This window comes from Hippopotamus amphibius, chromosome 1 (assembly GCF_030028045.1).
Source record: "Hippopotamus amphibius kiboko isolate mHipAmp2 chromosome 1, mHipAmp2.hap2, whole genome shotgun sequence".
NCBI classification, from domain to species: Eukaryota; Metazoa; Chordata; class Mammalia; order Artiodactyla; family Hippopotamidae; genus Hippopotamus; species Hippopotamus amphibius.
Window position 1 is genome coordinate 196,203,005 of NC_080186.1, and position 26,300 is coordinate 196,229,304.

Sequence of the window (26,300 nt, forward strand, 5' to 3'; positions counted from 1 at the left end):
CTACCTTGTACCCTCATTCACAACCATTTTGGCAGGAGATTTGCTACTAAAAATTACTAGCTGCATCTTCTTTGACTCTAGAGGGCAAACTTTTTTTTTTCCCACCAAGAAAAAATACACACTGCTTGGCAATGTGATTTTCAGCAATGGGCTCAGGTTTATCAAGAGCAAATTTGTTGCTCTTCAAGCAATTAATATTCAAACTAGATGTAGAAATGCGAGGTTAAATATTAATTCAATTTTCTTATTTTGTATTGTTGAAGGAAAAAATACCCTTTTACAGTGGCAGCATTTCATTTGTTTTGGTTTCAGATCCATTATTCCATTAAATCAGCTCTTATTCATGTGAATATTGATTTGGGTTTTGTTTTTTAAAAAGAGAGAAAGAAGATTTCTTTTAAAAAGAAAATAAATGAACATACTATAAATCCAAATCCCAGTGCAAACGCCATTTATACTATGGTTGAGAAAGACTTTGTAAATGAAAACATACTTTTTACAACACCTGTAAAAGAGAACAACATTTGTAGGAACTATTTGCCACGCCTTAACACTTTAGGGGGAGGAAAGTTTATGGATTTTTCTCAGAAGGTGCCAGCTGTACAGGTCTTCCGTAAACTATTAGTAATTAACAGTCTGTCATTGATGCCTCTGAAACAACCATGCCTCTAGTTCCCATGAGTACCACCCAATATAATCTTCCTATTTCAAAGACCCAGATCCATCCTCTAAAAAGAGCCGTGTTTACCTGCCTACATGCTGATCTCTGATTATCAGCACTTCTAAAATTATTTTTGGAATATAACTTACAAATGCTTTTTTTGCTTTTGATTGCAAAAACTTATCCATAGAAATAACATCCTTTTAAAAATGAGTGTTTATGTATACTGTGGGCTTATGCTTATGACAAAGCATGAATATATTTAAACCACAAAAATAAAAGAGGCATCTTTCTCAGAATTCTATATTATTTTCTTTCTTTGCATGTTAATTCTTCCCAGCGCATCTCAGGGTACAAGATATTCTCTAGAGAACAGCTGCAACCCTAAAGTACCTCCAGGGACTGACTACTATCATCTACCAGTGACTATCACAGGAGAATTCTGGTAGGTCATTTTGCCTTGCCTAGCTTCTCAATCATACAGAGCTTACAGTGCAGACTTTTGACAATATCTCTGAATGAGGCCCAGCTCTGCATGTTTGCATGCATGCTTGGGTTTGCATGTAGTTATATAAACATTAAAATAGATCACAATATGTAAAATACTGTTTGATAGAGAAATGGCCTTCAAGAAAGGAAAAAAGACAGAAAGGAAGAGAAGGGAAGAGAAGAGAAGGAAAGGAAAGGGAAGGGAAGGCAAGGAAAGGCAAGGGAATAGAAGGGAAGGAAAGAAGAAAAGGAGGAGAGGGAGGGAGGGAAGGAGGGAAGGAAGAAAATAGCCCAGGTCATTTTGACCTCTTTGAAGTCTTGTCCATTATGTTAATCCTTTGTTGAATATTTTGTTTGGTATTGATTTTCAGTTTTCATTTCTTTGATTTCATACTCCAAGCCCCCTCTTTCCTATCCACTTTGGATTGATATACATGTCCCTAGATGGTGTATCTGAATACTTGGATATAATATCCCAAGATATTATCTCTCAGAAATACTATCCATTAACTCAAAGCAACATATCATGGGAATATGTCAGGTTCTTCCCTTGAGTTCTAAATAGGCTTTTAGGAAATTGCACATGGCTGTGAGCCTTTTTGTCCCCATCCGGGGATGGAGATCTGATGCTTTCCTAAGAAATAATAACAAAAATCAAAGTATAAATCAATTTCAGTAAAAAAACAATTATTTTTTTTGAAAAAATAAAGCAGAAAAATAATTGAAGTTTTATCAATTCTTAAATGGGAAAGGAAATTTAAAGCACTTTATGCTGTGAAAGCACAGCAAAATTTTGTTCTGTCAAGTTAGAGCTTATTCTTTAGGAATTCAAGATATAAATGTAGGGGAACAAGAAACAACGGAGCCAGGCTATAAATGTAACCCTCATCTTGTTGTGCTACTGATCTTTGCTTCAAGTGTCAATTATTCCAGGGACTATAGAGACATCTGATTGGGTAGATTCACAAGGCAAGTATGTGTAGGTAAAATAAATAGAGATCAATAAACATTTTGTTCTAAGTTGATGAGCAACTCTGTCCACTTCCATTACATTTTGTGAGTATGCACTGCAATGCAAAGTGAGCAGTTTGTGATATGATGAGGCCATCTTTTTCAAAACAAATAATTAAGCCATGGGATATAACTCAAAATGTGAAGATAATGACACGATTACACCCCCAGGATATTTTCAAAGCTTGACATGCAGTAAAATACTTCTAAAACCTAGGAGGGTGATTAATATATTTTACATGATAACCTTATCCCCCACAGTTGCCTCATTTCAAAGATAAGGAATGCAATTATTAGAAATAAATACTGAGCCCAGAGATAAAAGAGCATGGTGAGGCAGTATGGAGGGCTGCAGAGGCTGCACAGGAATTTGAGAAGACTTTAGTATACGATTTTTAAATATGTATTTAATGGATTTAATGGCAGAGGCTATACCTTCTCGTTAAATTGAACTTTGACTCACATCCATAAAAAAGTGACAATCCTGCAGAAATTGTTTAATTAATAGCCTAGAATTCCACTCTTAAGAAACATTGACTCTTCCTCACCTCCCACTGTAATATCATATTACTGTATATAGTTGCCTCAGATTTTAGGGTCTGCTTGAGGAGAAAATTGTCAGTCTCCTCTAGTTCCCTTATTACAAATCTTTCCATCTTATCTAGAACTTCTCTTATGCCTCTAGGCTATAAAGCACTCTTGGGAGAGGGATAGAACACCATGTAAACAAACATATTTCTCTGAAAGAAAAGTCCCTTAAGTTATGTAAGCAATTTTCCTCCTTGTTGGTACAGATTTATCTTTTTCTAAAGAATATAATTCACAAAGACAGGAAATATAATGGTTTAGGTCTTTTAGTATATTGAGTATATCCACAAGCATGCCTCCATTTCTACTGCTCTAGATAACTTTATACATTAAATAATAATTGTGATTAAAGAATTAAAGTACCTTCAAATGGACTGTACCCACGGATCTGGGGAACCTAGGATTAAAGCAGTCATACAGTTTTCTTGTTAGAGAAAGGATAGGTTATTAACAAACTGTAATTTCTATGGCTGCTTCAGTATATGCATTTTGAATGCCTTTATCTTGCATAACTGAAAAGTTATACCCTTTGAACAACTCCCCATTTCCTCTTCCCATCCAGTCCCTGGCAACTGTTGTTCTACTCTCTGCTTCTATGAGTTTGACTATTTTAGGGACCTCATACAAAGGGGATTATGAAGTATTTTTCCTGTGACTGGCTTCTTTCAGATAGCATAATGCCCCCCAGTTTCATCCATATGTGGCATTTGGCAGGGTTTCCTTCTTTAAGGCTGAATAATAGCCCATTGTATGCACATACCACATTTTATTTTTTATCTGCCAGTTTCATTGAGATATAATTGACATATAAGCACCATTTAAGTTTAAGGTGTACAGCCTAATGATTTGACTTAATACGTCATGAAATGATTATCACAATAACTTTAGTCAATATCCATCATCTTATATAGTTACAAAATTAAATAGAAAAAATATTTTCCTTGTGATGAGAACTCATGATTTAATCTCTTTAACAAATTTCATATATAACATAAAGCAATGTTAATTATATTTATCATGTTTTACATCACATCCCTAGTACTTATTTATCTTGTACCTGGAAGTTTGTACCTTTTGACTGCCTTCATTGAATTTCCCCTCCATCCAACCATCATCTCATGAACTGAAATCTGATCTCTTTTTCAATGAGTTTGTTTGTTTTTGAAGTATAATTGACCTACAACATTATGTTAGTTCCTGTTATACAGTGTAATGATTCAATATTTCTATACATTTCAAAATGGTCACTGTGATGTGTAGTTAAATATGTCACTGTACAAAGATATTACATAGTTATTGACTGTATTCCCCACACAGATATGCAGTTCATATCTGTGACATTTATTTTGCTACTAGAAGTTTGTATTGATACCTTTTGATCTCCCTCACCTATTTCTTTCCTTAGCCCACTTTCCTTCCCTCTGGCAGCCACCTGTTTGTATCTATAACTCTGTTTCTGTCTTGTTACATTTGTTCATTTTTTTTTTCAGGTTCCATATATACATGAAATCATATGGTATTTGCCTTTTCTGACTGACTTACTTCTCTTAGTATAATGCCCTCTAGATTCATCTTTGTTGTTGCAAATGGCAAGATCCCATTCTTTTTCTATGGCTGAGTAATATTCCTATACACACACCCCCCCCACACACATCTTCTTTATCCATTCATCTATTGATGGGCACTTAGGTTGCTTCCATATCTTGGCTGTTGTAAATAATGCTGCATTGAACATGGGAATGCAGATATCTCTGTGCTCATAGTTAACAAGACCATATTGTACACTTAAAATTTTGTTAAGAGGGTAGATCTCAAGTCAGATATTCTTACCACAGAACAAACAAACAAAGAAAAACAAAGAGGCAAGAGGAAATTTTTGGAGGGGATGGATATATTTATTTAACCTGATTGTGATGATGGTTTTATGGGTGTTTGCATGTGTTCAAACCCATCAAATTGTATACATGTGTAGTTTTTTATATTAATTTACATCTCAATAAGGCTAATAAAAATACATTTAACATTCCATATAACTATTGTTTGCATGATGGGTATCTCTACAATTATTTTGAATTTTTTCAGTGACTCATCCCTTACTCAGTTCTTGTGATATTAAGATTATTAGGCTTTAGAAGTGACAGATAGATAAGAAAAGAAAAAAGAAATCCATTTAGAAGAGATGTGAATTATGATCAGATTTAGTTGTTAAACACATGATCTATGAATGAAAAAATGGATAAATTAGACTTCATGAAAATTGAGAAATTCAGTTGTGAAAAATACACTTTCAAGAGACTGAGAAGATAAGCCAGGAACTGGAAGAAAATATTTACTAAAAAAAAAAAAAAAAAACCTGATAAAGAACTGTTATCCAAAGCATATAAAGAAAATATGTTCACTTAAAAGTGAACAATAAGAAAATGAGCCACCCACTTAGAAAACGGGCCAAATATCTGAATAGACACCTCACCAAAGAAGATATTTAGATGCTGAATAAGCATATGAGATCACACTCAATATTATGTGTATTTAGACAATTGTAAATTAAAACAATGAGATACTTCTACACACCTATTAGAATGGCAAAATCCCAGACACTGGCAAACACCAAATGCTGGTGAGGCTGTACAGCAACAGAAACTCTCATTCATTGTTGGTGGGAATAAAAAATGGTACAGCCACTTTGGAAGACATTTTGGCAATTTCATACAAAACAAAACATACTCATTATAAGACCAGTAATTGTGCTACTGGGTATTTATCTAAATAAATAAATTTTTTACCCAGTTGAAAACATATGTCCACTCAAACTGTGCACTCAGATACTTCTTACAGCTTCATTCATAATTGCAAATTTTGGAAGCAACCAAGATGTCCTTCAGTAGGTAAATGGATAAATATATATATATATATATATAGACAATGCACTATTATTCAGCACTAAAATGGAGTGAGCTATCATGACATGAGAAAACATGGAGGAACCTTTAATACATATTACTATTATACAGAAAAAAAATTAGTTTGAAGGCAAGAAAAGACATGGAGGAAACTTTAATGCATATTTCTAAATGAACTAAGCCAGTCCAAAAAGGCTATATCCTGTATGATTCTGACTATATGACACTTTGGAAAAGACAAAACTGCAGTTAGTTAAAAGATCAGGCATTGTCATAAGGGAGTGTTGAATAGCCAGATCACAGAGGATTTTTAGAGCAGTGGAAATACTCTGTATATTACCATAGTGATGGATATATGTCACTATACATTCATCCAAACCTATAGAATATGAAGCACTAAGAGGGAACCATAATGTAAACTATGGACTTTAGCTGATTATTTTCTGTCAATGTAGGTTCATCAGTTGTAACAAATGTGCCGCTCTGGTGAGGGGATGATGGTAATGGAGGAGGCTGTTCATGTGTGGGAGCAGGAAATACATGAGAAATTTCTGTAAAAATAGCCAGTTATTCTATCAGTGAGATGAGTTTATTCAGGAATAGCAAAGGAATTACAATTTGAGACAAGCAAATGATGGCAAAGCATAGGCAAATTCAGATTACAGAGGAAAGGAGTGTTCTTTTATAGAGGAAAGGGCTTTTTTGAGTGAAAGTCTGTTGGATGCGAGTGCGAATTCAGGGTGGTGGTGGCTTCTCATTGGCTAAACTATGGCAGCTTCTCTTTGGCTGAGCTCTTGCTGGGTGAGGAGAAAATCCTTCTTCCTCTTGTTGGGCTTTGTAAAGTAAGTTTCTTCCTGCTGGAGAATGCAAGGTGCACTTTCTCCTGCGGGGGTAAGCAAGCTGTGTGGTGAATAGTAGTGCATAAGAGCTCCCCCTCAGGGCTTCCTGAACTCCATTTGAAATGAGATTTCATTTTCATTTTCAAACTTCCCCTCAACTTTGCTGTGAACTAAGACTGCTCCAAAAGAATTGTCTTCATTAAAAAAAAAAAAAAAAAAAAAAAATTTCTGCTTCCATAGAGCTTATACAATATAATTTAAAAAAAAAGGTAAATAAATACAACAGAGATAATTTTAGACACTGAGAAGTGTTATGAAGTTTATGCTAGTTTAGATCAAGGAAAACATTTGTGAGGTGATAATGTTTGATGTTTGTAAGACATGAAATCCAAGGAAAATCCAGCCATGCAACTATTTAGAGAATATCACTGCAGGCAGGGAAATCAGGAATTGCAAAGGTTCCAGTGGGAATGAGCAGAAATAATAATTCATGTGCAAAAAGCTAGAGAAATCTAGTTTTTAGGTACAGTCCTTTATCTGAAATATGAAATTTCTGCAGCTTATGCTATTTCTGATAACAGTTTCCAAATAGTAATGTAATAGATATTACTTTAAGAGTAAACTATTGTGGAGGCAGTTCAATTTATTGGTTCACTTCATTTGGTGATATTGGCAAGCTCAGTTATTGTAATTGCTAAGGGAATATTAAGAGAGGAATATTATCTGACTCACTGGAGATCAAATTAAGTTATATGGCAAATTGGTGCAAAGAGAAGAACACGACTTTGGTTGTACTTACATTTTAACTTTTGTTGCTTTTGTTTGTTTTGTTTATGTTAGCTCATTTAATTCTCTCAAAAATATATCATAGATGCAATGTGAGAGTTAATCAACTTTTACAGACTCAGATATCATACTACTGAATGGAGTTACATTCAAAATTATCTGGGGTGGATTTTTGGGTTCACTGCTTTCTTAAACGAACTTCAGGGCTGTCTTGAATCTCAGGCAGGATAATATTGCTTATCTCTTGAATGTCAGGCAGAATAGCTTGAGAGATGGATGACAGCAGGTATTTACTACCTGAGTAGTTAAATAGATATTTGTAGACCAATTTTCTTTTCATTGTGCATCATCAACAGTAATTTATAGGGTGTAGCCACTGATTAATTCAAACTGCACACATCAGTTTGAGCAAAATATTATTTCATCAGCTTCTAACACTGACATCTAAAATATGGAACTGTCTCTTAAAGAAGCTAAAGTGGATTTTGAGGATATTTTAAGGTATTTTAAATAGGAAAGAAATTATTTTAAATTGGAATCTTCTTTTAAAGAAATTCTAACTGATTTTAAAAATTTTTAAATGGTATTTTTTAATTAAAGGCAATAACAAATTATATTAAATATATAGTCTGATTATGCTCATTTTAATATATTAAATTGGCAGCATATTATACATAAACAATATTTCATATACATTTATATGTGTGTATATATTTGCATTGTACACATTCTATGAATGTTTTAAATGTTAGTTGATCTTTTTATTCATATTTGTATATTTTTAAATCCAATATGATGGAAAGGGTACCACTGAACATGTATTAATTATTCCCCTAGAAGTTACTTTGCGATATAAGGTATTGAATTCTGAATGGGTGCAAAAATAATAGATTCCTAGAATAAAAACTAGGTTGATTTTTATTTTTAATTAGTATTTTTATCTGGAACACAAATTCTCAGATATATATAGAAAATATGACTTTTAACATACTTACTGTTAGGCCATGTAATTTTGATAATCTTGTTATTTGATTTTTGTTGTAATTACTAAAAATTTCCTAATATTTATAATAGTAAACTAATATGATAATAGAGACAAACACATAGGAACTTAAACATTACATTTAAATATATGAGAATGATAATAGTAATGTCTCATAGTTGTATATTGAATTTGGTTTCTTAAAGTCCACTATTTTAATTAATATTTTTTTGTTTCTAGTACTCAACAGTTGAGAAATTATATTTTGCTTCAATGATTCATGTACAAGAATAGTATCTGAAACAGAAAAACATGGATATAAATGTTCAGAAAATACTGAAGTCCATAAATGATTTATTACAACAAATTAAAATTATAGTGCTATAAATCATTTCATAAAAAGAACATGAATGAAAAATAGTTGATGAATAAATTACAGGGAACTAATTAACTGGTCATAATTTCAGATTTTTATTCAGATTAAATCTCAATACTGTTTACTCAAGTTGTGAAAGTTTTTTATCTTTTGTATAAAAGACATTCCTTGTCTCTGCTTGGAATGTCCTTGTTTCTGGACATTCCTTGTCTCTGCTCATTGATTTTTCAGTAGTCCCAGTTTAGATTAGCATTCCAACATTCATCACACCAGCACTCATCTGCCCAGAGGTCACAGATAGCGTGCTAGATTTAGAGCCAACAGCTATGGCTACAGTGTCCATGGAAGCTAACTAGATCATGTGGGGACTAGCTCATCAACAGTAATTTACTCTATTCAATCCTGTTAAATGTAAAGCCCAAGAGGCATATTAAAAACCATTTACCTCTAAATTTAACAAGGCCTTGACTTGTAGTAATAATTTGGACTGATTTGGCCTTGATAATCCAGTAATATCATAGGGCACTAGATAATTATATTTAGAAAATCACAACTATTTTTTTAAGAAATAGTTAAATATATATATATCTTATTAGATATTTAGCACTCTTTGTATGGCCTTAAATTCAATTAAATTAATAATTTCAGTAACCATACTCTGAGAAGCTAATCAAATTCTGTGCAATTCATCCAAAATAACGCAGAACAAACTTTATCTTATAGTGTATGGCTTTTGAACTTTAACATGAAAATTGCTGCTCTAAGAAGAGTAAATGTGACGGAAATGAACATAAGAGATTTTATTGCTCAAAATCATTAATCCAAATGTTATATTTTTGAATCACAGATAAAAATAGAAAATTTTATCAACTAGTGGACATTTGGTCCTGCCCAGAATGACAATTGAGGCATTTAGTCCACACCAAAAAGTCCTTGAAATTTGTTCCTGTTCAAAATATCTAGAAGCATATTTGGTCTGATGACTACAAAATAAAAAATAAAAAAATAGAAAAACAAAAAAAACCCAAAACCCTTCTTCTGTTGCTCAGTAATATAATATCTTTATTTAAAAATTCTCAGTGGAATATGTCAGAAATAGTATGTTCACACACAAACAGCCAGTGCCACATTATAATGTTTTTGTTCTGTGAAGAGAGGAGACTCTGCAATGCCTGATGCACAGCTAATCAGGATTTGGATAAGATTACAGTCATTCAGGATAAGACAGAAAAACATCAGCACAACATTAGTGTTGAAGGGGAAGTAAGGAAAACCCTGAGCGGGTTAAAATGGCAGAAGAAAAACCAAATGCAACATCATCACAGGTACTTGGAAGAACACTCTGTGATATTCATGATGAAGAGAGCTTGTTAATGTTACCAGAAAGAAACTCATTAAAGAGGCATGTAAAAAGAATCAGAAACCCACACTGACCACCAAATCCAACTTTATTTCACGGAATTGAAATTCCAGAGGCATATAAAGTAAGTAGATGTGGAGAATCATTTCTTATAAACAGTTCCAGTGCTCAAGATAGAAGAATTCTTATTTACACAAACTTATGAAAATATTTGATTTATAAGAACCAGTTCCACATTATTCAGTGATGGCACCTGCAAGATAGCACCAACACAGTTCACTTGGTTATTTACTGTGCATGGTGTAGTATTAAGTTATACGATGCCATTGACTTATGCAGTAACAATGAAAAAGCAAGAAGACACAGATATATATACATATGAAAGTATATATAAGATACATAAACACACACAGATACACACACCCACATACATATATATATGAAAGTATTTGCATTTGCATGGGAAAGAAATCTCAGTTTTAACCCTTCATCATGCATGGTAGATTTCAAGATCACAAATATGAATGTGATTTGACTACTCCTACCAAATGTTTGAATAAAAGGATGCTTGTTTCACTTTTCACGATCACTGACCTGAAAATATCTTCTTTGGTTCTAACATATGAGTATTTAACAATGGAAAGTAACACTCATAAGTGTGCATACATGTTGTTTGGACTCCTATTTACACCTTTGGAAGATGTAAATGAAATTTTTGAGTACATTGTGGAGAACGTAGAAGAAAATTTAGATGACTTAATGGATTATGTTTTCAGAATGTATGTCCATGAAAGATGTGGCAGAGGCAGAAGACCAGATGCTCCAGGATTTTCACCAGAGACTTGGAATGTTTATACATCAGTCCTGAATGGCAATCACAAGATGAACAATGCAGTGGAAAGCTGGCATAGCAAATTTCAAAATCTGGTGATAGTGCATCATCCTTCAATTTGAAGGTTTATTGAAGTGTTAAAAGATGAATAGCAAAGCAATGAACAAATTATCAGGTTCTTGGTGGTCACACTCAAATATTGTGACCAACTTCACAATGATACTGACAAAATCAAATTCATGTTACCAAAATCCAAATGTCTTAATGGAGTTTTTAGACAGGACCAAATTTCAAGAACCTTTTTGGCATGGACCAAATGTCTCAGTGGATGTTTTGGACAGGACCAAATGTCCTGTGATGATTTTATTGCATTGTTAGGCATAATTAATTTCTTCTTCATATTTTAAAATAAAAAAGTTCATTCAAATTTTATTTTAGTGATACCAATATATTTTGAGAAACTATTTTACAAAGTCGCTAAATATCAGGCAAACCTAAGAAAAAAGCCAAATTCAAGAAGTGAAATTATTCACAGAAATGTATGTATCTTACTTCTTTAGGCAATAATAATTTAAAAGAAAAACATATGTATTGTGTTACTTTGCTAGGGCTGCCATGACAAATTACCATAAATTGGGTGGTTTAAACCAATAAACATTTGTTCTCTAAGAGTTCTGGAAGCTAAGTTGGAAATCAAGGTATCACCAGGAGCAGTGGCCCCTCTGAAGATTCTCGGGAAGAATCTTTCCTGCCTCTTTCTAGCTTCTGGTTGCTGCAGGCAGTCCTTGGCACTCCTTGGATTGTAGTAGCATCACTCCATGCCTTCCATCTTCACATAGCTGTCTAACCTGTGCACCTATCTGTCTTTCGGACATCAGGTATTTGATTTAGGGCCTTTCTTAATCCAGTATGACCTCATCTTCCCTTGATTACATCTGCAAAAACCGTATTTCCAAATAACATCACATTTGTAGGTTCTGAGGATTATGACTTCAATGTATCTTTTTGGGAAGACACAATTCAACCCACGACACATACCATGAACTTAACTTTCACATTAATGTATAACATAAATAACATGTAACATACACTAATGTGTAACATATATAAGGCAAAATAATTGAATTTTTGGAAATATTGGCATGCATTATTAAGGTAGTACAATATTTGAGATTCCACTGGTAGTCTAGCATTACACTTTTTGAAAAGTAATTTCAGGTTAGCCAACATTTGTGTTTCAGCAAAGATAAACAAAATGTGACCTCAAAAAACTACCACTGTTTCTAATATTTATTTATTTGCTGATTATAGCTGCTATTTCAGTAGTGTTGAGTCATTCCTTGTCTTATTTGAAAACTAGTAGAGCAGGTACTGAATACCTGATTTTGGGGGAGTTCTGCATTCAGAAGATTTGTGCATGTAATTGAATCATTGCTCTCCAAATCCTAGTTGAATCTCCCAAGTTAACAATGCTCCAATTTCTTGTGGTTCTTTAAAAAAATTTCTGAATGTTGCAGTCCCTATCATGGAAGTGTTCCCTGAATATCACAACCTTTGGCATCAAAGTGCCAGAGAATATATGCTACCAGTTCTTTCTCCCAGTTTATTTTTATTTTCAGGATTGGGATGTGCTAGAACTATACTACTGAGACAATCCTCGTGATACAGATGCTATCAGACAGAAAGAACAGTTTTTAACACTTTAGGAAGAAAACCTTTTAATACACACATTTTCCTCCTTTCGTAGTATTTTTATAATTTTCTAAAGTGGGAAATTATCTTAAAATACACATCATTACTTCTGTTACAGACAGCCATGATTATAGGAGAATACTTTGTACATATAATTAGCAAATACTCTGATACTTATAATAATAATAATAATAATAATAATAATGCTCTGTATGTATCCCACTTTATCCACAAAGCTAAAAGTTTATACAATAAACATTATCTAAACATGTAGTTAAAAATATAGTATTTAAACAGAGCTTAAATGAATTATTCATTCTTAGGAAATACTTCATGTAGTTTATAAGCCCTAGGAACATGTTAATAATGTAGATATACTTTATTAATTTTATTGTGTATATATATGGCTATATATTTTATTGAGGCAATATTAATGTGCAAAAATATTCACAGATCTTAGTGTTCAGTTTAATGAATAACATAAATATAAATTAAGTGACAATTTATATTTCCCGGTAAACACCACTTGAATCAGGTGAGAGTGTTTTTATTGCACCAGAACATTTCTCCGTGCCGCTTTCCAGACAATTCCACTTCAACTTTATTTCCCAAGAAGTAACTTCTTTGTGATTTCTATCATTATAGATTAGTTTTGTCTGTTTTTGAATTTCATATAAGTTGACTTATAAAGTATGCACTCTCTGTATTTGACTTTTTTTGTTTAATGTTTTGGAGAGTCTTGATATAATCTTCTTTGAGATTACTTTTGTGTCAGTAATTCATTTTTTATTATTGAGTAATATTATTTGATTATCTTATAATTAATTTTTAATCCATTCTCTTATTAATGACTTTTTTAAGCTCTTTATTGGAATATAATTGCTTTACACTGTTGTGCCAGTTTCTGCTGTACAACAAAGTGAATCAGCTGTATTTATACATATATCCCCATATCCCCTCCCTCCCGCGACTCCTTCCCACCCTCCCTATCCCAGTAATGACATTTCTTTTCTTTCCATTTTTTAATTATGAATAATGATGCTATGAGCATTCCTATATAAGTATTTTTTATAACATATGCCCTCATTTCTACTAAGTAAATACATCCAGCTGTGGCATTGGTGGATCATAGAGGAGATCCATGTTTAACTTCCTAAGAAACTACTGAACTGTTCCCTAAAGTGGTTGTATCATTTCACCCTTCCATCAGTAATGTAAGCAAGTTCTAGTTGCTGCATACTTCACCAAAGTTTATTGTTATTGTTGACTTTTAAGAGTTTTTATGTTTTGAATAATTATCTTTTATCAAATAGGTCTTTTGTAAATATTATCTCCCATCTTAACTTGTCTTCTCATTGTCTTTACAGTTATCTTTCACAGAGCAGAGGTTTTTAATTTTAATGAAATCTAACATCAGTTATTTCTTTTATGGTTCATGGCTTTGGTGTTGTACCTAAAAGAGTCATTGCCAAATTAGATTATCCACATATTCTCCTATGTTATCTTCTAGGAAGTTTATACTTTTGTGTTTTACATTTACACCTATGATCCATTCCTGTACTGTCCATTTGTAAGTATATGCATTTTTTTAATTTTCCAGTTATTCCAGAATTATTTATTAAAAAGACTGTCTTTCCTCTATTTTGTCATCTTTGTAATTTTGTAAAAGAACAGTTGACTATATTTCTGTTTGTCTATTCCTAGGCCCTCTTTTCTGTTCCATTGATCTATTTGTATACCTTTCCCCAATAGCACACTACCTTAATTACTATAGCTTTACAATAAGTCTTGAAGTTGGATAGTGTGAGTCCTTTGACGTTCTCCTTCAATATTATGTTGGTTATTTTTACTCTTTTGTCTCCATATAAATTTTAGGATCAGTTTTTCAAAATGCACAAAGTTTGGATTATGATAATATTGAATCTATATTATGATAAAATTGGGAAGAACTGACTAACATCTTGATAATATTGAGTCTTTTTGATACAAACATGGAATATAACCCCATTTATCTAATTCATCTTTGATTTCTTTCATCAGAGTTTTGTAATTCTCCTCACATAGATCTTATACATATTCTGTTAGATTTACACCTAAGTATTTTATTTTGGGAAGTGCTAAAGTAAATGTTATTTTTTAAATTTCAAAGTCTAGTTGTTCTTTGCTGGTGTATAGGAAAGCAACTGACTTTTGTATGTTAACCTGCAACCTTGTTATAATCACTTATTAGTTCCAAGAGTTTTTTGTCCATTCTTTTGGATTTTCTATATAGAAAATGTTTTCTGTGCTATCTGCAAAGAAGGACAGATTTGTTTCCTCCTTCCCAGTCTGTATGTTTTTTATTTCCTTTTCTATCCTATTCCATTATCAAGGACTTTCAAGATGATATTGAAACTCGGTGGTAACTGGAGGCCTCCTTGCCTTGTACTTGACCTTAGCGATAAAGCTTCTAGTTTCTCACCACTAAGTGTGATGTTACCTGTAGAGTTTTTATATATTTTTAAAAATAAACTTGAGGAAGTTCCTCTTTATTTTTAGTTTGCTGTGACCTACTAGGGTTTCTTTAAATGGTAACTGCATTGAATCTGTAAATCATTTGGTAAAGAATTGACATCATGTCATTATTCAATTTTCAGTCCATGAACAAGGCATATATTTTCTATCAGCTTCTTTAATCACTTTGTATTTCCTAAGTATTTTCAATTAACATTCAAATATACTCAATCTGAAGACAATAATGGGGAAATAAGGAAATAATGAGAGAGCAAACCTAATTAGATATAAGGTTTTATTCTCATGACTATTGCTATCCTCATTTTATACATGTTGGATTGTTTTATATCAGGGAGACCATTCTGGTCCAAATTGTTACAATTTTCTACCCCATTTAACCAACTACTTCAATATATTTTAAATATTGGGATCATTAAGCATCAATATGGGTTTTACTTTCTTCAGAGTAGAAGGCCTGTTATCTGGACTTCAGAGTTTAACATTCTGTATGTTGTGATACTAAATTATACATATCCTGTCATTTGGTGTTGTGTAAGATATAATAGAATTCATCTTGATTCACTTGCTGTCATTATATTTGTGATATTACAGTGGGAATGACTTGTACAATCTGCATGGAAGGCTTTTGGGATGTGACTCTAGATTTGAGCAAGCATCTCTGTGTATTAAAAAATTTGTGGATGGCTCTAAACTGTGAAATACATTTTTAAGCAGGTCAAATTCAGGAATTTACTAGATTTTAGAGTACAGATTGTGTTGACAAAGTATGAAGCACTGTTTGCAAACCTGGTGCAAATATTTTACTAAATATTCATTGATACTTTTAGTGGTTTATTCACTGAAACAGTATTTTTCCGGGGGAAATACAAAGGGCCCTGGCGTTGAGAAAAAACAAATAAGTCTAAAATTGTACCCCAAACCTGTTATGCAACCTCTTCTGCCTTTATAGTTTTGTGTGCCCACACATACACATATACTCCTTAGTTAAGCCTTACATCTGTGCTACAGATCAAGTGTCAGGTAGACCTCTTTAAGCTGTACAGAAAGAATCATAGTTGTTACTTCAGTATCCTGTGATCAACCATAATGGAAAAGAATATGAAAAAATATATATTTATATATATAACTCAGTCACTTTGCTGTAAAGCAGAAATTAACACAACATTGTAAGTCAACTATCCTTCAATAAAATAAATTTTTTTAAAAAAGGAAAAGAAATGTAATCCAGTCTCACATGTTGAATTGAAGCTATGAAGCAAATAAAATTTATTTTTTAATCCATTTAGAAACAGGGTTTCTGTTATTTGTAGTCTAAGTAATCGTAACCGGCACAATTGTTGAATTGTTGTTTAAGGTAATAAACAGAAAATTAGGGTGGAAAAAAGTAGCATCTGTTATCTTTTTCCCCTTGAGTTCTACAACTAATCACATTTCTTTAAATGTTTAATTCTTCATGTAGTGAACTAATCCCAGCATAGGGTCAATCTGGCAATGTAAAAATACTGCTATATTCATTCACATATTCGGTATTTAATGAAATATGATGTGTCTTGATTTTCTTCTTTTTTAATATACTTTATTATCTTTTTCTAGGAGACAGTGGGAAGAGGAAAATATCCAACAAATCTCCTTGGTACTGGCATGTGCTGGGCTTATGTTATATGATGCCTACAGTATGAAAATCTGTATGAAAGTCTACAGTTTCCTGGTAAGCATGAGAAATTTAAAGTTAACAATAACCAGAACCTCAGAAGGGAAGCTGGTCAAAAGTAGTAAGAAAATAGCTGTGTTGGCAGTTTCCCACTTAATGGTAACACAAGAAAACCAACAAGCCCAAAGATGCTCTCCCAAGTCTATTTTGGCCATGAGCCTGGTTGTGGTTTTGGCTTTAAATACACGGTAGCATCTTCTTCCCTTAAAGGCTTCATAATGCAGAGCCTAAATTCTCTTTGTTAGAGCAGGTTTCACTACTCTGGCAGAAGGTACATACAGGTTACCTCTCTCTCTGTTTCTCTTTTTACTTTTCTACTATCAGTGAATCATGAAAGTGCTGATTCATGATGCAAATTAAAGGCTCATCTATTACAAAACAAATTGTAAGCAGTTCTCATATGAATAGCATTATACAGAACTGATTCTAAAGTTTGGAATGGTATAGCAGTAATTTCATTTTGACTGTTACCCGGTCTCCCACTGCGCACTGAGATCTCTTTTAAACCGGAAATATTTTAGCTTTCATCTCATAGAGAGTAATTAATAAGGGACAATGAAAACATTGGTATTTCTATATAGCAGTTTTAAATTATTTGTAATAGTGTGAACAAAGGAACTAAATTCATTTTGGAAGGAAGCAAAATATTGATTTAATGCAGACATTTTTTAAAAGGGTAAATTAATTTTATATTCAGTATTCTTTTTATCTCAACCTAAAGGGTCGCAGTGTGCATAAGTTAGCTAGATATTTAAAATATTAATAGCGATTGAGTAAAATAATCTTTTGTAATTAAGTCAAACATTCAGATAAATATGAAACATTTTAGTCACTTAGCTATTTTAAAGTAGGTACAATTATGGCATCACATCAAGTAAATTTTAATTGATGAAATGTTTTACTTTTCAGATATTTGAAGATAGTGGGTCTATACTAATGGGTCAACAAAGTACTTTCTTTTAAAGATTACTCCACCCAAAGTGGAATACCAATATGTACACATGAATATTTCTTATGATAGCTCACAGAGTTTTTGATTATTGATTTATAGAAAAATATATGTTTGCAATCTAAATCATTTAGAGGCATTTAGAGGATTAACATTAGTAGTATTAAAACTATCTGTTAGGAAAATTAATATTTCAAGAGGAATCTTATTTTGGATGCTTCTTATTGGAACAAAGGACATGCTATAAAATAACATTTTTGTTAATTTAGGTAATTGAAGTGATCTCTAAGGAACCAAATGAAGTTTGGTAAAAATCCAAGATTAAACATATAATCAACAGGTATGTAATTTTACTCATGTATTGTAGTGGCTTTCTTTCATGTCATACTTATTAATAGAGACAGTCAAATATAAAATCACCTCTGTATTTTATGGGCATATTTGAAGAGGTAAATATCTTATTTAATGAAAAGAGTTGGAAAATGATGGAATAATTACTGTTCCATAAGAGTGCAAAAATAACCTGGTTTTATTTTAACCTAATTTTGTTGAATACATCCCCAAATTCTTTTGAAAATATTTAATTGTAAGTGATTTTACACCAAGTATAGTGAAATATGATCTCCCCATCAGCCTTAGGGAATGTTCCTTACTCAAAAACTTGGTTCCTGAATCCTATTATGGAGATAAAGGAATTTCTAACATAGAGATTGAAACTACTCTCTATTCTTTTGCAACATGTATTTCTACCAACCAGCCATATGTAATTGTTAAATGGGAAATGATGTTAGTGTGACGAAAAGGTTACGTTGGTTCATCAACACTTTGACTTAGTCATAGCAAGGAATTTATTTCCTTTGACAATAAAGGAAAAAAACTTTCAACTCTACTTTACACATAGACATGAACCCTCTTAGATGGAATGGGACGATTGAAATAGAAAATTTTGAGCTCAATTTTTATGAAATGAAGAATTAGTGCCTGATAGCCCCACTTCCAGCTATGATGTGACATTGTGCTCATCATATAAGAAAACACTGGATAAGCAAACAAAATAACACTTAACTTTAAAGCCTTCTGAGTGTGTTGGATGCAACAATGTCTAAAGGACCCAATTCCAAAGAGAAATGAGCCTTTCCTAAAAGAAAAATGACTGGGTGCTAATGATACAAGTTAAGAAAGGGTAAAGAAGGAGGTGTGCCATAGGAGGAGAGGCTTTTTCTGGGATGAGGAGAAGCAAGACTAAACTTTTAATGAAAGCTTGGGGTGGTATGACTCTTTAGAATCTGGAAGAGCCCCAGTACAAAAATAAATCTCTTGGCCAGACAGTTATAACCCATAAGAACTTGCTAAGTAAGCATCTGTGGGTATAAAGTAGAAAACATAGATAATGCAATGTTATCGGAAACTTTGGTTCAAGGGTGCCACTGGAATTCAATTCAGAGTTGAACTGAAATTAAATAAAGCTTCAACCTAGTCCCAGCTCAGCTCGACTTCTGATTTGCTTCATCTTAACCCCCTGCAAGAGGAAAGGACAAGCCCTTACCGGGAAAACCAAAACAGAATAAAGGCAAACATACTAAACAGTTGAATATTTACCACACCTTTATAAAAAAAAAAGTGAACATATCAAAAATTAAAATGCATGTAAAGATGCAAGAAAATATGGTCCTGTAATAAAGATAAAATAATAATAGATTCTCAGCTTCAGCTTAGGATGTATAAAACTGGAAAAAATAGTTTTTATTGTTAAAACATGTAAAATCCAGGTGCTCTATAAAATGTAATGTTTCTTGAACACTTCAGAGAGCTGAGATCACAGGACAACCAAGTCATCTGAAATCCAAGGAAAAGCAGGTGCTTCCATAGAGAGATGGGGCATGAACACTTTCTTCCCTGGTGCAGGCATCGGGAAAATTACTCATTGATAAGAATTCAGTAATATTGTAACGCTGCTAAAGGCAACCGCAGGGTAGCATATGGGTGTAGAGTATTTAGGAGCAACAGACACAAGGGGTGTTTGCATTAGCGACCTCTTGTCCACAGACTATCTGGGTCCTCAGGAGAAAGACTAGGGTCGTGTGGGAGCTTGGAAAAGCCACCCCCCAGGAGAAGGGGGTGTGAACCACTACTGGAAAGGCACACTGCCCCACCCGATTCTGTCTCCCCCAAAGCACTGCCTCCAGTGCTCTTAGTTGGCTTTTTATTTTCTGGGACAGGGCACAAGTGAAGACTACTTGCAGCTAGGGGAACAGCGTAGAACAAAAATAAAACTCCTCTATGCCCGGGAGGGAGTTAGAAAAAGGTCATGGTTCCAGAACATTAAAGATTGCCTACTACTTGGAGGAAGGCAGGATAACTGAACACCTCCTCTGAGAGCCAGAAACACAGTGCCTCCCTACCACTGAGGTAAACCAGAGCAGAGTGTGCCCTGTCTCTCAGCTCACATGTCAGGCTAACAGTTAACATCAGAATATGACTGCAGTAGGGGTAAGAGCATGGAGAGACCTCTATAAGGCACAAACATGAAGGGAAGTCTTTAGTTGAGAGGGAGCAGACTGAGGAAATCCCCTCAGACAACCAGCCCATATCCCAGGCTCACGGTGACGTGAGAATTTGAAGCCTGTGGCGCCCTGAGAGTAAGGGGAGTAAGCACTGTAGAACTAAAGCACAGCTCAGTTTCTGGCTATGTAACGTCACCTCAGCAAACCAAAGGGAAATTCTAGAATTGGAAAAGGCAGTATCTGAATTGAAGAGTTCATTGGATGAACTTAATAGCAGATTGGATACAGTGTTTTTCAGTGTCTAGGCCACTGAATGCAAAGACAGGTCAATAGAAAATATCCAACTGAAGTACAGCAAGGAGAATGATACCCATAACTAAACAGAGATTTAGCAACGTGAGCGAAAATACCATATGATTAACATATGTGCAATTAGAGTTCCAGAAGAGGAAAGAGACCAAGGAGGGAAGAATATTTGAAAAGATAGTGGAGAAATTTGTTCCAAATATGAAAAGAAAATTAACAGCCCAACAAAAAGGAAGCACAGATCAAAAAAGTTCAGGAACCTCAGGTGGGATAAACAGTACAGAAATGCATACCTTGACGCGTCATAGTCATACGGCAAAAAACTAAAGAAAAAAAAATCTGTAAAGCTGGCGGAGTAAAAGACAATTTACATTCAGAGGAACAATAATATCTTCTTATAAACAGAGGATGACAAAGTAAACATAATCATTTAGTGATGCAGTAATATCAACCTAAAATACCATATTTAATGCAGATATCTTTCAAGTTTTTTTTTATTTTCCTGGGTACATATGCATCATGGCTCAGTTTATAGATGGAATAATGTAAGAGGGTATTGAAATACATTTGTTTCAGACTTTGAGAACATTATCCCCCTTATGGGAGCCCATACGTTAGTCTTTAATATATACCATTTGAATAGGTGCGAATGAAAGTTAAATGAAAAGTCAAATATGAGGAAATTTATGAAGATATGCAACAAAGGTAGTGTTGTTGATAGCCATTATTGCTATATGTAATTTTGCAAATGCCTCTTAATACACTTGCTTAGAGTTTCCCTGAGGATATACCTTGAAGTAGAATTCCTAGGGCTGTAGGGAATGAGCTTTTTAAACTGTAATATGATAGATGCCCCATTTTTGGAAAGTGTTTAATACCCCCATCAATCTAAGTGTCCAGTTTGCTCTAAATCCTCACCACCAATTGATATGGTCAAGGTTTCTTTTTGTTTTTGTTTTTTGTTTTTTTGTAATTTCTAACAATGTCATGGGTATAAATTATATTGTAAGATTGTATAAATTTGTAATTTTTCTGGTTGTCAGGTTGCGCATGTTCTTTCACTTAGTTATTTGTATTTTCTCTTCTATGTGGTACTTTTGCAAAGCATTTACTCTTTTTCTATTAGGTTCTTTATATATTTTAATGCTACCATTAGTGTTTGTAGCCATCGTTTATTTTTATGGACTTAAATCCATTAGGAGTATTATGTGCTACAGATGTCTTCCTCCAGTTTTATCTTGGTATTCCACTTGATTTATTGTATGTTTGAGGAATAGAAGTTTTTAAAGTTTTATATCTATCTTTCTCATGTAAGCTGGTAATGTTGGAAAGGATTTTGGCTTCCAATTTCTCTTGGATGTCTCAACATTATTTATTAAATATTAAAAACCTCCTCCATTAAACTACAATGCTATTTGTACCATAAAATTTCCATTAAGTTCTATTGATCCTTATCTATTCTTATTTTACTATTGCACTTTCTAAATTATTATAATTTTACACAAATTCAGTCTTGTTTCCACATAGTGATTTCATTGGTGCCTTGATTATTCCTTAATCTTTACCTTTCCATAAAATTTTAGAATATGTTTTTGAAGTTTTAGTCAGGCACACACACACAAACCCACACCATTACTTGCTAGGATTTTATCCATTTTCATTGAATCAATAGATCAATTTGGGCAGAGATGGGAACTTTAGGTATTGGAACTTCTAATTATGAATATTTCTCTGTTTATTTGGCATTCTTTATTATATGAAGTTTTAATAAAGTTTTATACTTTTCCAGAAAGTTGTTCCATATCCTTTGTTAGATTTGTTTCTTTTTTTTAGTTTTCAATTTTGAAATTTTTTAAGTGGTAGCATTTCAACATTTATATTAACATCAAAATGTGAAAGAGAGGTAAATCTGATCAAGTATTTTTAAGACCCAAACACAAAAAAGTATAAACACTGCTGGGAGAAATTAATGAATAAAAGAGTGTCTAAATAAATGGTGCTATATACTGTGTTTATGGGTCAGAAAACTCAATATTCCCAATCTCCCAGTTCATTCCCTCCCAACCCTCCCTGCTTCCCCACTTGGTGTCCATATATTTGTTCTCTACATCTGTGTCTCTATTTCTGCCTTGCAAACCGATTGAGACACAGATATAGAGAAGAAACATATGGACACCAAGTGGGGAAAGCAGGAGGGTTGGGGGGGAATGAATTGGGTGATTGGGATTGCCATATATACATCACTAATAAGAAAAAATGCCAATTTGTACACTCTAAATAAAAAAATAATAATAATAAAAAAAAGAAAACTCAATATCGTTAAGATGTTAATTCTCCCCCAAATTCCCTATAGATACAATGCAATTTTTTTTTTGGTACTTTGTGTTATTATTTTACTTTTTGGCTGTTTCGGATCTTCATTGTTGCACATGGGCTTTCTCTAGTTGTGGCGTACTGGGGCTACTCTTCGTTGTAGTGAGCAGGCTTCTCATTGTGGTGGCTTCCCTTGTTGTGGAGCATGGGCTCTAGTCATGGACTTCAGTAGTTGTGTCACGCGGGCTCAGTAGTTGTGGCCTGCGGGCTTAGTTGCTCCACAGCATATGGGATCTTCCCAGACCTGGGATCGAACTGTATCCCCTGCATTGCCAGGCAGATTCTTAACCACTGTGCCACCTGGGAAGTCCCACAATGCAATCTTAATGAAAAAATACAGCAGGCTTCTTTTCTTGGTAGAAGTTTGCAAATTGATTATAATATTTATTTGGAAGTCCAAAAGATTATGTACAATAGTCAATACAACATTGAAAAGAAGAACAAAAGTGAAGGAGTAGCACTATCTGATATCAACATTATTATGTAACTAAAACTATAATAGTAAAGAGAGAGAGTGGTATGGGAGTAAAGGTATAAACGTAGATGAATGAAATAAAGCTCAGAAACCCACACATTAGGGACCACTGATTTTTGACAAAGGTGGAAAGACAATTCAGTGAAAAACAGGGTTAGTCTTTTCAAAAAGGTTGCCATGACATTTGTATATCTTTATATAAAACAAATAAATAAAAAATACCTGAGTTCCATATCTTGCACTAGACACAAAAGTTAACTCAAAATCTATTGTAGAACAAAAGGGATAAATTATAAAACTTCTAAAGGAAGATATAGGGAACAATTTTTGTAAAATTAAGTTAGGCACAGAGTTTTTTTTATATAGGCTGCAAGAAGCGCTAACCATAAATGAAAGAAAATGACAAATTGGACTTTATCAAAATTCTGAATGTCTGCTCTTTGGTCAAAACTATTAAGATAATAAAAAGAGAAGCTGCAGACTGGTGAAAAGTCATCTTTCTGCAAGTCATCTTTCTATTAAAGGAATTGTAGCCAGAATATATAAGTAATTCTCAAAACTCAATAATGGAATAAACAATTCAATTAAAAAACAAGCAAAGAATTTGGACAGTCACTTCATCAAAGAAGATATATGGATAGCAAATAAACATATGTAGATGTACTCAGCATCATCAGTCATTATGGAGATGTAAATTACTTTCACAATGAGAAACTGCTATATATATATTAGAACAGGTAAACTTAAAAAGACTGACCTTACCAAGCATTGGCAAGGATGTGGAGGACCTCACGTCTTGTGACAATTATATGATGGTAAAAATATTTTCAGCTATTCCTTTTCAAATGTTCTTATTGTAGTGCAATTTTCATTGAAAACATTTTCACTAATCTTTAAAACAGTAATTTTAACTTGACACTGCTATAAATTGATTATATGTGTATTATTTTCTCCACTTAAAAAGGTGCTTGGCACCATGTACCGACAGTCACTTTTCATCACCAACTAGATCAGCAAATTTGGACTGTGGTTATTAGGTTATAAATGACCATGGAATTTTTCAAGTCCAAATGTGACTGAATCTACTGATTCATTTGACATGAGACGAAGAGATGATTCAAGTTTGCCTTAAAAGTTTTTTGGGTGAGCATCTAGATAAGAGGAGGTGTCATGTGGAGAAGAGCAGATGTGTAGGTAGAAATATGTATTTTAGCTCTGGCCAAGTAATACTTGGATACTTATTAGTCATCTACTTGGTGATGTCAAGCAAGTACTAAGATATATGATTCAGGATGTCAGGAGACTGATCAAAACTGTTAATAAAATTGAAAGTTATCAAAGTGTGGGTGGTATTTAAACTGAAAGAAATGAATGGGATAACCTAGGGAGAGTTGTAAAGAGAGAAGATACTGACAGCAGAGAAAAAAGGCACAGCAACATTTAGAAATGGGAAAAAAGAGGACCTGGTAAATGAGACTGAACAGCAGCAGAAGTGGGTGAGGAACCAGCACAGTCAGGCGGCCCAGAGATCAAGTGCAGAAAGTGTTTAAAGAACTAGGCAGTAGCAGCTATAATAATCACCACTGAGAACTTGAATATAATGCAGATTGCAAGTTGACCTGTGGAATTTAGCACTGTGGGAGCGTAAATGATCTTGTCAAGAGCTGTTCAAAAGAATTTGTGGCTTAAAAGTTTGGAGTATTTTTTGTGCTTTTATTTGCCAGTATAACTACAGTGACCTGCAAACTCTTTTGATCTAAAAAGTACATTTTACATCACAATCCAACACACACACATACATATATAATATATATACATATATAAAAGTGAAACAAAAATTTTGCCAGAAACATCTACCCTGTGTTCTTAAGACTTTTTTTTTTTTTTTAAACCAAGGATGAGCTGCACTGACACATCATAATCACCAAAGTCCCCAGTTTATCTTAAGGTTCACTTTAATGAAGTCAATAGTGTTGCAGGTTCTGTGGGTTTGGACAAAAGTATAATGATGTAAAGTCATTATAATGTCATACAAAGTATTTTCATGGCTCATAAAAACTTCTGTACTCTGTGTATTCATCTCCCCTCTCCCCCCGAACTCCTGGCAACCATTGATCTTTTTATTGTCTCCATAGTTTTGCCTTTTGCAGGATGGCATATAGTTGTAATCTATTTTTCTTTTTTCCTTGAAGAGAGAGGTTCAAAGCCTATATGTCCATAAGACCGCTCATGGCCCACCCACATGTGGACCAGACTGGCTCTAGGTGGCAAACTCCCCCACTAAATACTGTAGCTTTCCTTCCAATACTGAGCCTTGTCCCACAGCCCAGCAGCCGTGTGGAGGTGCAGGGGGACACATGTTGGGTATTTGTTCATAGGAAGGCCACAAACTTTGTGCCCCTTGTCACATGACCCCAGATTCCTGTCAGATGTGTTGTAAACAGATGAGCCATTTCTTCAGGTCCCCTGCTCTGAGCACACCCCAATGAGTATTTTTTAGTTAAGAATAGAATGTGAAGTTGCCCTTTCTTCCTACACCACCACAAGGGATTTTTTTTTTTTTTTTGCCACACTGCGCAGCATGAGAGATCTTAGTTCCCTTATCAGGGTTCGAACCTGTGTCCCCTGCAGTGGAAGCACAGAGTCCTAACCGCTGGATCACTAGGGAATTCTCCGCAAGGAATCATTTTGTGCCATCCTAAAAATATACTGGCTTGTATTCACTAGGATGTTTTCTTTACGGAAACAGCATCTGTATCTAATGTTGTTCACTACTATATTTTTATTTCCTGGAATTTTACCAGTTACATAAATGTTGCATGAAATTGAGAAGATTATCAATGTAAGTTTCTTCACTGCCTTTTATTAACTGAGAAATTAGAATATGAGGAAAGTTGATGTTTGAATTAAGTAGAAATTTGAACAACTTCATTTTAAATCCAATTTTCCACC

At 33.7% G+C, this 26,300-nt stretch overlaps 1 long non-coding RNA gene and 1 other non-coding gene across 2 annotated transcripts; one reads left to right on the forward strand and one right to left on the reverse strand.

Moving 5' to 3' along the window:
- Positions 1-998: 998 nt before the first annotated feature.
- On the forward strand, positions 999-18,009 carry LOC130855231 (uncharacterized). Its single transcript, XR_009054261.1, has 3 exons — positions 999-1,106; positions 16,624-16,738; positions 17,960-18,009. It is a non-coding gene; the product is annotated as an uncharacterized LOC130855231 (long non-coding RNA).
- Positions 18,010-25,703: 7,694 nt separating this feature from the next.
- Positions 25,704-25,832, reverse strand: LOC130843480 (small nucleolar RNA SNORA11). The gene has a single exon (XR_009050987.1). It is a non-coding gene; the product is annotated as a small nucleolar RNA SNORA11 (small nucleolar RNA).
- Positions 25,833-26,300: the final 468 nt, after the last annotated feature.